Source organism: Osmerus eperlanus, chromosome 15 (assembly GCF_963692335.1).
Source record: "Osmerus eperlanus chromosome 15, fOsmEpe2.1, whole genome shotgun sequence".
NCBI lineage: Eukaryota > Metazoa > Chordata > Actinopteri > Osmeriformes > Osmeridae > Osmerus > Osmerus eperlanus.
The window spans coordinates 13567420-13576861 of record NC_085032.1 but is presented as its reverse complement, the minus strand read 5'-3'; the positions used below and the strand labels follow the sequence as shown (position 1 = coordinate 13576861).

Here is a 9442-nt window from a genome sequence, read left to right as displayed (position 1 = left end):
GAGATAGTGTGTGTGTGTGTGTGTGTGTGTGTGTGTGTGTGTGTGTGTGTGTGTGTGTGTGTGTGTGTGTGTGTGTGTGTGTGTGTGTGTGTGAGAGAGAGAGAGCGAGAGAGAGAGAGAAAGAGAGAGAGAGAGAGAGAGAGGTTTAACAATGGTCTGATTAGAATCACAGAAGAAGAAGAAGTGTTTTCCCAGCAGTGGGCCTGGTTCTGTTTTAATGTCCTGCTATTGTCCAGAGTTTTACATGGCTGTAACAAGGGATATGACTCTACCTACTGCTGAGTTGAGCAGTGTCCACCATCAGTCAGTCAGACTGATAATGCTCTATTCTCCCACTGTGATGACGCCCACCATGTTTTAATGACCATCACTGAGACCAGAGTTTTCACTATATAGAGGCAGGAGGTTTCCATGAAATCAAAACCAAGTCACACAACTCTATTTATATTCCCTTGGCTTCTTTTTACCCTTCTTTCTCCTCTCAACGGTGTCCTCCGTTATAGTCACTTCTTCATTCCTTCCCTCCATCGCCCGCCGTTTTCTTCTCTCCTTTTCACCGTTCTCATTTTCATCCCTCATATCCCTTCACGCTGTTCCTTTTAAACTCTGTATCATACCCTGTCCCTGTTTGTCCACATACAACTCCTTCTGCTCCTTCTCCAACTAGTCCTCATCCACTTCCTCCTGTTTCTTCTCTTCTTCTCCTCCTCTTCTCTTCCTCTTCCTGCTCCTTTCTCCTCCCCTTCTCTTCCTCTTCCTGCTCCTTTCTCCTCCTCCTGTGCCACTCCTCTCCTGGATGTGTCTGTGTGTCTCACCTCTGTCCCCGGGTCAGGCCCCAGGCCACACACGTCCCAGAAGGCCAGTCTGCAGGTCCCTTCAGCAGTCGTCATAAAACCCAAACAGACAGTTTTAATTGGTGTTCCAGACTCAAGGAAACTGGACACAAATATTTGCATAATTTCGCAGAGGAGGGAGGAAATTGTTTAAACATGTGAGCCAGAGCGCTGCAGTAACCCTATCTGCCGGCCGGCTGTCTCTTGGGTGCCACCCAGCGCCAACTGTGCCAAGAGGCAGCGTCAGGGGCAAGGGGAGCGACAGCAGAGTGGGAGGAGAGGAGGGAAAAGGTCACCCTGGACGATCTTATCAGGGTGTCTCACCTTCTCACAGCTCTGCAAGCCAGAGAGGACCTGACACAGCCAGGACCAGCCTCCCAGGATCACATGAACACAGAGCTGGGTGTTTCTGATTATCCCGGAGCCCTTCCTCATCTCACCTGTCTTTTTTCACAAGCACTCACAAGGGTGTTGTATTTTCATGGCTTCACAAAAAAAAAATGAACAACAGGAGTGGAGCTCCTCAGATTGACATCGATAATTAGTGTGGTGGACCTCTTCTCTTTGATCTCAGTCAATATTATCGGACACACAGTATCCATTAACCACTGGATTTGTGAGAAAAAACTATAATAGAACAGAGTAGAACAGAATTTTTATATAATGAGATGTCGAATGTTATCCCATACGGCACATCATGGTGGGTAGCAGAATGGTATTCTGGTTGGGAACTGCAGCTTCAGTCTTATTCCCACAGAGAGAGACAGTGTGGTGGGCGTGAGGGCCACAGCTGAGCTGGGCTGATTACACTGGACGGGCCCGTAAGGAAAACACATCCAGCTTTAAAGGCTTTCGCAGGAGATAACATGAGCACCATGCAGATAGATCGCATTGGAGGCCTTGTTTACTGGGATGCCAGCTGCACATGGACACTGAGAGAGTTCTGTCACCTTGTAAACGACGAGGAGGAGAGCGAAGTGAGATGTGGTGAAGTGAATGAGAGGTGTTATGGCTGTTTGACACACACCAGAGGGATTAGGAGAGGCGAGAACTCTGAGGTCTCGAACTCCAGTGTGGATGATGAGGACAAGAATACTTATAGCATCAGGTATCCCGAGCTTCAACTGGGCACACTGCATGTGTTTCTTTATGGTTCTTCACTCATGCAGTGTGTAGGGTGGTTCGACTGGGACTCACAAGGGCTTTTTAATATAGCAATTCAATATAGCCGTCCAATATGCATGCAAATGATTCTAATCTCATAGCTACACAGCATAGGGGAAAATATTTTTAAATATTCATTGGCATTGTAATTGACTGTTGCTCCAACCTAATACATTATATTAAAAAACGACTTTGTATTCTGCAAAAGTGATTATATCTAATTGAGATGGGATAAAGTGAGTAATCAGATGATTAGACATTAGCTTTTTATGAATATAGCTTGATTATTAAGTGAGTGTGGGGATGTGTCCCTCTACAGAGCCTCTACCCAGCTCCTCTGTGCGCACGCACATTCATCACAGTCACTCATCAGAGAGCTGTTCTCCAGATAGTCACAGGCTGAAAGATGATGGATGAAGACTGTCTGTTTGATGAATGTGTGATGTGTGCATGTGTGCATGTGTGAGCGTGTGTGTTGTGTTTTTTTATACATGTGTGTGCATACGTGTGTGTGTGTGTGTGTGTGAGTGTGAGTGTGAGTGCGTGTGTATGCGCTGACATAACACAACCCTCTCTGTCATGCATGGCCTTGGGAATCCTCCACGGATTTAGAGGTCCAACGGCGAGGCTTCTGGGGCGTCCTTGGAGCTGCCTGTTTGTCTCTTTCCACACCATCGACTGGCCAAACAGAAGGGTCCTCTGGCTCTCCCACGGGTCAGCTCCCTCTCAACCCCCGGCCGCTTTGATCTGACTGACGGGAGAGGGGGTCTGAGAGGGCTTTTTGAGGGCTCTGAGCTAGGTGTGTGTGGGTGGGTTGTAGTGTGTGTGTGTGTGTGTGTGTGTGTGTGTATGTGTGTGTATGTGTGTGTGTGTGTTTTATGGGAGGGGGAGGAAGGAGGTTGGTCCGGGTCAAGCAGGTCAAAGGTCTACGTCCATCCCTTCTGTCCGCCTGTCTTCTGGTCACAGTGATTATGAGGCCCTTCTACTGTTCCCATTCACACAGACACACACTCAGAGAACAGACATACACACACACACACACTCAGAGAACAGACATACACACACACACACACTCAGAGAACAGACATACACACACACACAGACACACACTCAGAGAACAGACATACACACACACACAGACACACACTCAGAGAACAGACATACACACACACACACACACACACACACACACACACACACACACACACAGAACAGACAGACACACTCAGAGAACAGACATACACACACACACACAAACGCACACTCAGAGAACAGACATAAAGACACACACTCAGAGAACAGACATACAGACACACACACACAGTAAATACAGATGTCCATTCGACTGATCAATCTATTTGACAGACACCCAGGATTATCCTAATGAAGATGGAAGAGCTGGAGGCTTTCTACATCTGACACTGACTTTTTTTCAAACTTTATGGAACTATTTTGAATTTGTTAATATGTACTATTGAGATAACAAGTTAAACATGTGTTTAAAGTCAATATACTTCCATATTTGCTGGATGTTGAATACGGTTTACTTTAGCTGCTTCCATTTTGCTTTTGATTCTGTCCTAATCTGGAAATACTGTTATTAGGGCTTGAGTGAGCCTATCTATGTGTGTGTGTGTGTGCATGTGGGTGTAAGTGCGTGTGCATGCGTGTGTGTTAGACCTCCACGTGGGTTCCTCCTCTACACGTCTCCCTGTCCACCACAGAGCCTTCTGCTAATGCCAGCCCCGACGTCCCATCTGGAGAACACAGAGTAATTAAGGTGCCATCTGATCCACCATCAGGCCAAGTCACTCTCCAAGGAGGAGTAGCCACGTGCGCACACACACATTCTCTCACACACACAGGTGATCCATCATGCAGTGTTAACTGGCCCACTGTCACTGTCAGCGCTGTGTCGAGGAGATGATGGTGACCTTGGGGCGTGCCCACTGAGAGAGGCACTCGCCACTTCAGCTACCTGGAAACAGGGTTTGATAGAAGAGACTCATGAGTCACTCTGAGTAACTACTTGTTTAGTTATTGATGCTCAGGTGTAAATAAGAGACGAGCGTCTATCAGTGTTGCACGCTCTCGCACACTCATACACACCCACATGCCCACGTACACACACATTTATACACACACCTTGAGTCAGCACAATAGTTTACTGCTGAAGTGATGAGTCATGACGCTGACTCGGTGTTGTAATATAATAGTTATTGGAGTCTGAAGGAAGGTCATAGGAACAATCAACATAAAGTCTTCCCAGAAAACAGGAAATCATCAATTTGTTGAAGTGCCACAAGTCGAATGTTTTTTAACATCTCGTAATGTATTGGTAGTAATGAAGGGGAAATAAATTATGGTCAACAGTTTTACTTTCTTGTGTTTGCTTTGAACCTGCAGCCACCCAGTTCCAAAAGCCATGAAGAAAGAATGAAACCATATCTCAGTAACTTTCCCCCTTTTGACCGGCATTTTTAAGACATCACGTTCTACATGATCACTGTGAAATCTTTCAGCTTTCTGATGTGGTCACGAGAAGTTCAGCTCTCTCTTAGACAAACATGCCAGTTTGGGTTGGGGTAGAGTTGCTTGGTCATGTCCATCAGAACCTTCAGACAGCCTGTGTTCTCCAAGAGGTCAAAGGTGACGTTGAGTTGTCAAAATAAGACTGATGGTTCACTAAGAAACACTTTATGACTTTTATTTTGGCTTTTGCTCAGACCAAAACTTTCCATACAGGTAACTGAATTATTTGAAATGATCTCGCCCTGTAAAACATTATTAACGTTCTCAATTCCATGGCATAAACGACCCTTCATACTGCAGTTTTCCAAGGAATTTGAACAACCAACAATTCAGATTCTGTACAGTAATGTGTTCATCCATCACATTATGTGCAAAGGATTAAGAATAAAGCTGAAAATGATCATCTGTCTGAAAATGTTATCTCTCTCTGTGTATTTATTAAGAGAGCCTGAGTTGGACACAGCCAAAGTCTTAGAAGGCTGTGTTGGGTGTGTGTGGGGGAGAACAGGGGGGGGACAGAGAAAGAGACAAGAAAAGACAGGAGAAAAGAAAAAAAGTTTTAATCCACAGTCGCAGGTGTGTTACACTTTTGTTACCCCCACAACAGAGTCAATGACAAAGGGCCAGGCCCAATGCAGCCATTGTGGCCCGGAGAACAATATGGAGGCTGTGAAAAGGTAATCCCTTTGGACTGGTGACAGGTTGGGCCTTTAAGCAAGGTGGGGACTCATTTCTCCACCGGGGCTGGGCCAATCGGATGACAGGGATGGGAAAATCCAGGCTACTTACAGCAGCAAGATGTCGCCTAGGGCAACAACAGGGAGCCTTTGTAAAGGAAGATATATCATTGTCAAGCTCTGGCCATCTAACATAATGGCCATATAATGTCATGTATGATGAATGAGAATGGAGAAGCAACAGAAAGGGTATTAGAAGGTGTTACAGACTGTGTGAAATCTATTCAGGAGGGTCCAGAGAGGTTTTTGGAGTGAAATCTGTCTGGTAAACAAATTCTTTTGACCCCAAAAACAGTTTAGTTTAGAAATCAATATCAATATACATTATGAATGTGGTGTAAAAAGTACAAACATTAGTTGGAACGCAGGTGTGTCTGTAAATACATTCTCACGCAACTCTCATGGAGATTTGTCGTTGAGCTACAGTATCAGCTGAACTCTTACATCACGTTGACAACTGAATACTTTTTTTTTTTTTACTCAGAAACCGAAAGGCACATTTTTGACTCTGACACATTCACATTAAAAACCGTGACAGAGATTTCAATGTATCCGATTTCTCCTTGCTTTGAAACAAACAGAAAGGGTCTCTGAATGCACATTTCTCCTGTAACTCAGAAACAAAAGAGTGAAAGAAAGCCATGTGTGGAGGATAAACAAGCTCCATTGAGTGAGCCTGGTGTGAAGCCTCATAGAAAGGTGGTGACGGGATGCCTTCCCAGAAGCCTCCGCCCTTGTCCTGTAAACAGGCCGAGGAGGACCTCACCACACATGGACTGAGAGCAAACACCCAGATCCCTGTCTTCACCCAGACTGTCAGTGTTGAAACCAGGAACCAGGAACCAGGAACCAGGATCCAGGACTCCAGCCAATACGCACGGTGCCAGCCAGCAATGCACCGACACCCCATACTGCTGTCGCCCGGCCAGGCAAACAATGAGAGGAGAGGCCAGGGCTGGAGGGCTTGGCTTGGATGTTGTCTTGTCAATCTGCACGCCCCACCCTCCCCCTCCCCCTCCCCCTCCCCCTCCCCGTCGCTCCATCTCCTCCTCCTCTCCATCTCACCACAGCCCACATCCCACCCCCACCCCTCCTTCTCTCTCTTTGGCTCGACCTTCCCCTCCGAGCGTTCCTCTCATCCCGCCACAAAGAGGCTCCATTCTCTCCAGAGAGCAGGCTGCCACTCCCCGCTGTAACCCTATCACCTGCCTAACAGAGAAGTGTGTCATCTCCACAGAGTAGCAGGAAGTCTCTCACAGGCCAGAGAGAGTACACACACACACAACTCCAAACACACATACACACACACACACACACAAGCTTGCATTTGCATGAACTGCAGCTAAGAAAATCACTCACATAAATGTTTGTATTAATGCACATACTGCTGGTGTACATCGCACATACATACACACACACGGCCACACAGAAACACACTCGTACACCTAGGTATAATTTATGCTCAGTGACCTTTGGGGAATCTTTCCATCGTATTACAGTAATAGTACATCTCTACGTCGTAATCTACGGTGTTTATGTCGTTCAGCTTGGTTAGTTACCTCTGCGTGGTTGTACTTTACTGACCTGCTGTTTAACTGCAGCAGTACAGTTGTAGGATCCATACACATGTATTTGCATTGCTGTCGAAATGGAAACGTGTTCTGGAAATGGAAACTTTCATTCACCCGTTCACTTTTTTTTAATGAGGTCACTCTAATGTCACCGGTCATAATTCACATACCTGGAAAGAATTCATTCGATAAACAAATCCAGAACGCAGCGGAGAGTTGACTTCACATGGAGGAAGTATATGTTATCCCAAACATGATTGAAAAAGTTTGGCATTTACATATCCCTTTTTCTCATTAGTGATATTGAGTGACTGGATATTAAATAACAAACATGCTCAAAGTGGTCTTGGAAACCACAAAGGGTCCACTCTGGAACCCAGCCGGCAGGACGGCCTAAAGTTAGTGCTTTTGGTGGGACTACAAAGGCAGCCTTAGTGAGCCTCACTGTTGGCTTTGGACTCACAGTTCCTTCCTGTTCATGGAAATTTTCACAGAAATATGTTTGGGTCCTGAAAACAGTTTGATTTGGATGAGGGTGTGTGGCTGAAAACGCAGTTTTATATTAACGCAAATGCGTTCCACCTGTATAAATTTAAAGGCAAACATTTTGAGAACATTTTGAGAATCAAATTAAAAAGACGATAAGATATTATTTGAGCACAAGACTAAATACACAAAAGAAGGGATGCCAATTTAAGATTTATTCTCATAACTTCGCACAATTTCATTGAAAAGTCAAAAGGAGGCGAAAAAGGTGACCAAAAGTGTAGAGAAGTTTGGGAACTACCTCAGTCGAGAGATCTATAGGAAGATTTTCCCAGGGACAGTGTTTTATTCTAAACCTTTACTGCTCTCTGCTGGTTGTCCTGCTCTAGGATATTTTGCTAACACAGAAACACAACACTTTCATCTGTGGTCACAACCTTTCTGTGACACTTTCCTTCTGGAGCCACTCCCTCTCCCATATCTTAGTTCCTACCCAGGATTGGCATGCCTCGCTGAAAAAGTGTATAAAAAGTGTAAAGTCATAATCTTAGCACCCCTCCTAGCCCCCCACTGATGAAAATGTGACTATGGCTGTGTGTGAGTGTGTCTGTGTTTCTCAATAAGAGATTCAAATCCGGTCACTGAGATGAAAAATACCAGAAAAATCTGATATAACCTAAGTATTTCTCTGGAAGTAAGAAAATCTCCTTAAGTCTGGGACAGGGTTGATTATAAACTTGGTCAATGAACCACTTCCACTGCAGGTCACCAACCGTATTCTCTGATCTCACCAGTAGATGGTACTAATGTGTCACAGGTGTTTTTGAGTCCTCAATTTTATGTAACAGTATTGTTTTGTGAAAAATGATTATTCATCATTCTGCAATTTAACTTCAAATTGCATATCTTCAGATGATCTCCTTCTTATGTTGTACGTCGCTTTGGATTAAAGCATTTGTCAAATTAAAATAAATGTTGATGGACAATGTAACCATTTCAAAACCAGATGAAGAAAGGTTATTGCTTGTTGGATGAGGACCAACTCAGACAGCCTTCATCAATGCACCCTGAACGCACATCAGTCTTCTTCTGCATTGTCTGCATTTGTCTCTCCTAAACAGAGGCAAACATGAGAGGCTGTCTCATTAACTGTCCAGGCCAGCAGATTGCCCCCCCACCCCCTCCCCAGGGCACAGCACCAAGGCCTGGGAAACTCTTGAGAACTCCTGACAGCTGCAGACCTCTAGGAACATGATGAAAAGTTCCTTCCTTTGCTCTTATTTGTCTCGGGTAGCTGGTGCACTTGTTAAACAAGTCTCCTGCCCTCATTATGTGTGTGCTTAGTTTGGCAGGAAAACTTTAAATATACATGTGCATTATGATTCACCATTCTATCCCCATGGACGACTCTTCAAGATTGCTGATTCATTCATTTCCTGATAGCGCTGCTAGCGAAGAACCAGACTCTACTGGTGGATTTGCAGGTCCCACTGATGGATTAGCACGTCGCTACAACACCTTGTTTTTGGTGCAGTGATTTTACAGTACACTTGTTTAGTTTGGTCATGATGACAGACTCGCTGGCTATGTTTTTAGAGCAAACACATTTGTATCGTCATGCCAACACCAGTTTTTGGGTTTTCACGAGATGGAAGTGCTGGCTATAAGGATTACAGTAGCCTTTTACAGATTACATGACATCCTCACTTCAGTAACCAGGGACTAACCCTTAAAGGATGAATACTGTATGTTTTCTGTATATGCTACTTCAACAGAATATACACTTGCTGTTCTCATACCAGGTGGAGTCAGGTGGCTGAGCGGTGAGGGAGTCGGGCTAGTAATGTTAAAGTAAGGTTGCCAGTTCGATTCCCGGTCATGCCAACTGACGTTGTGTCCTTGGGCAAGGCACTTCACCCTACTTGCCTCGGGGGAATGTCCCTGTACTTACTGTAAGTCGCTCTGGATAAGAGCGTCTGCTAAATGACTAAATGTAAATGTCTCTTCATAGAGTACACAGAGTAGATGACAGCAGAGGAGAGACACCGTTTGAGGGACTACCCAACAAAACTGCACTACTGAATGGTTGTGGGGGTTCATAGTCAATTACAGACTATAC

At 45.0% G+C, this 9442-nt stretch overlaps 1 protein-coding gene across 1 annotated transcript in view; it reads right to left on the bottom strand.

Moving 5' to 3' along the window:
- The window catches only part of LOC134034771 (musculin), a 76205-nt gene that overhangs the window by 65448 nt on the left and 1315 nt on the right, over positions 1 to 9442 (bottom strand). The gene's annotated exons all lie outside the window — the stretch shown is intronic.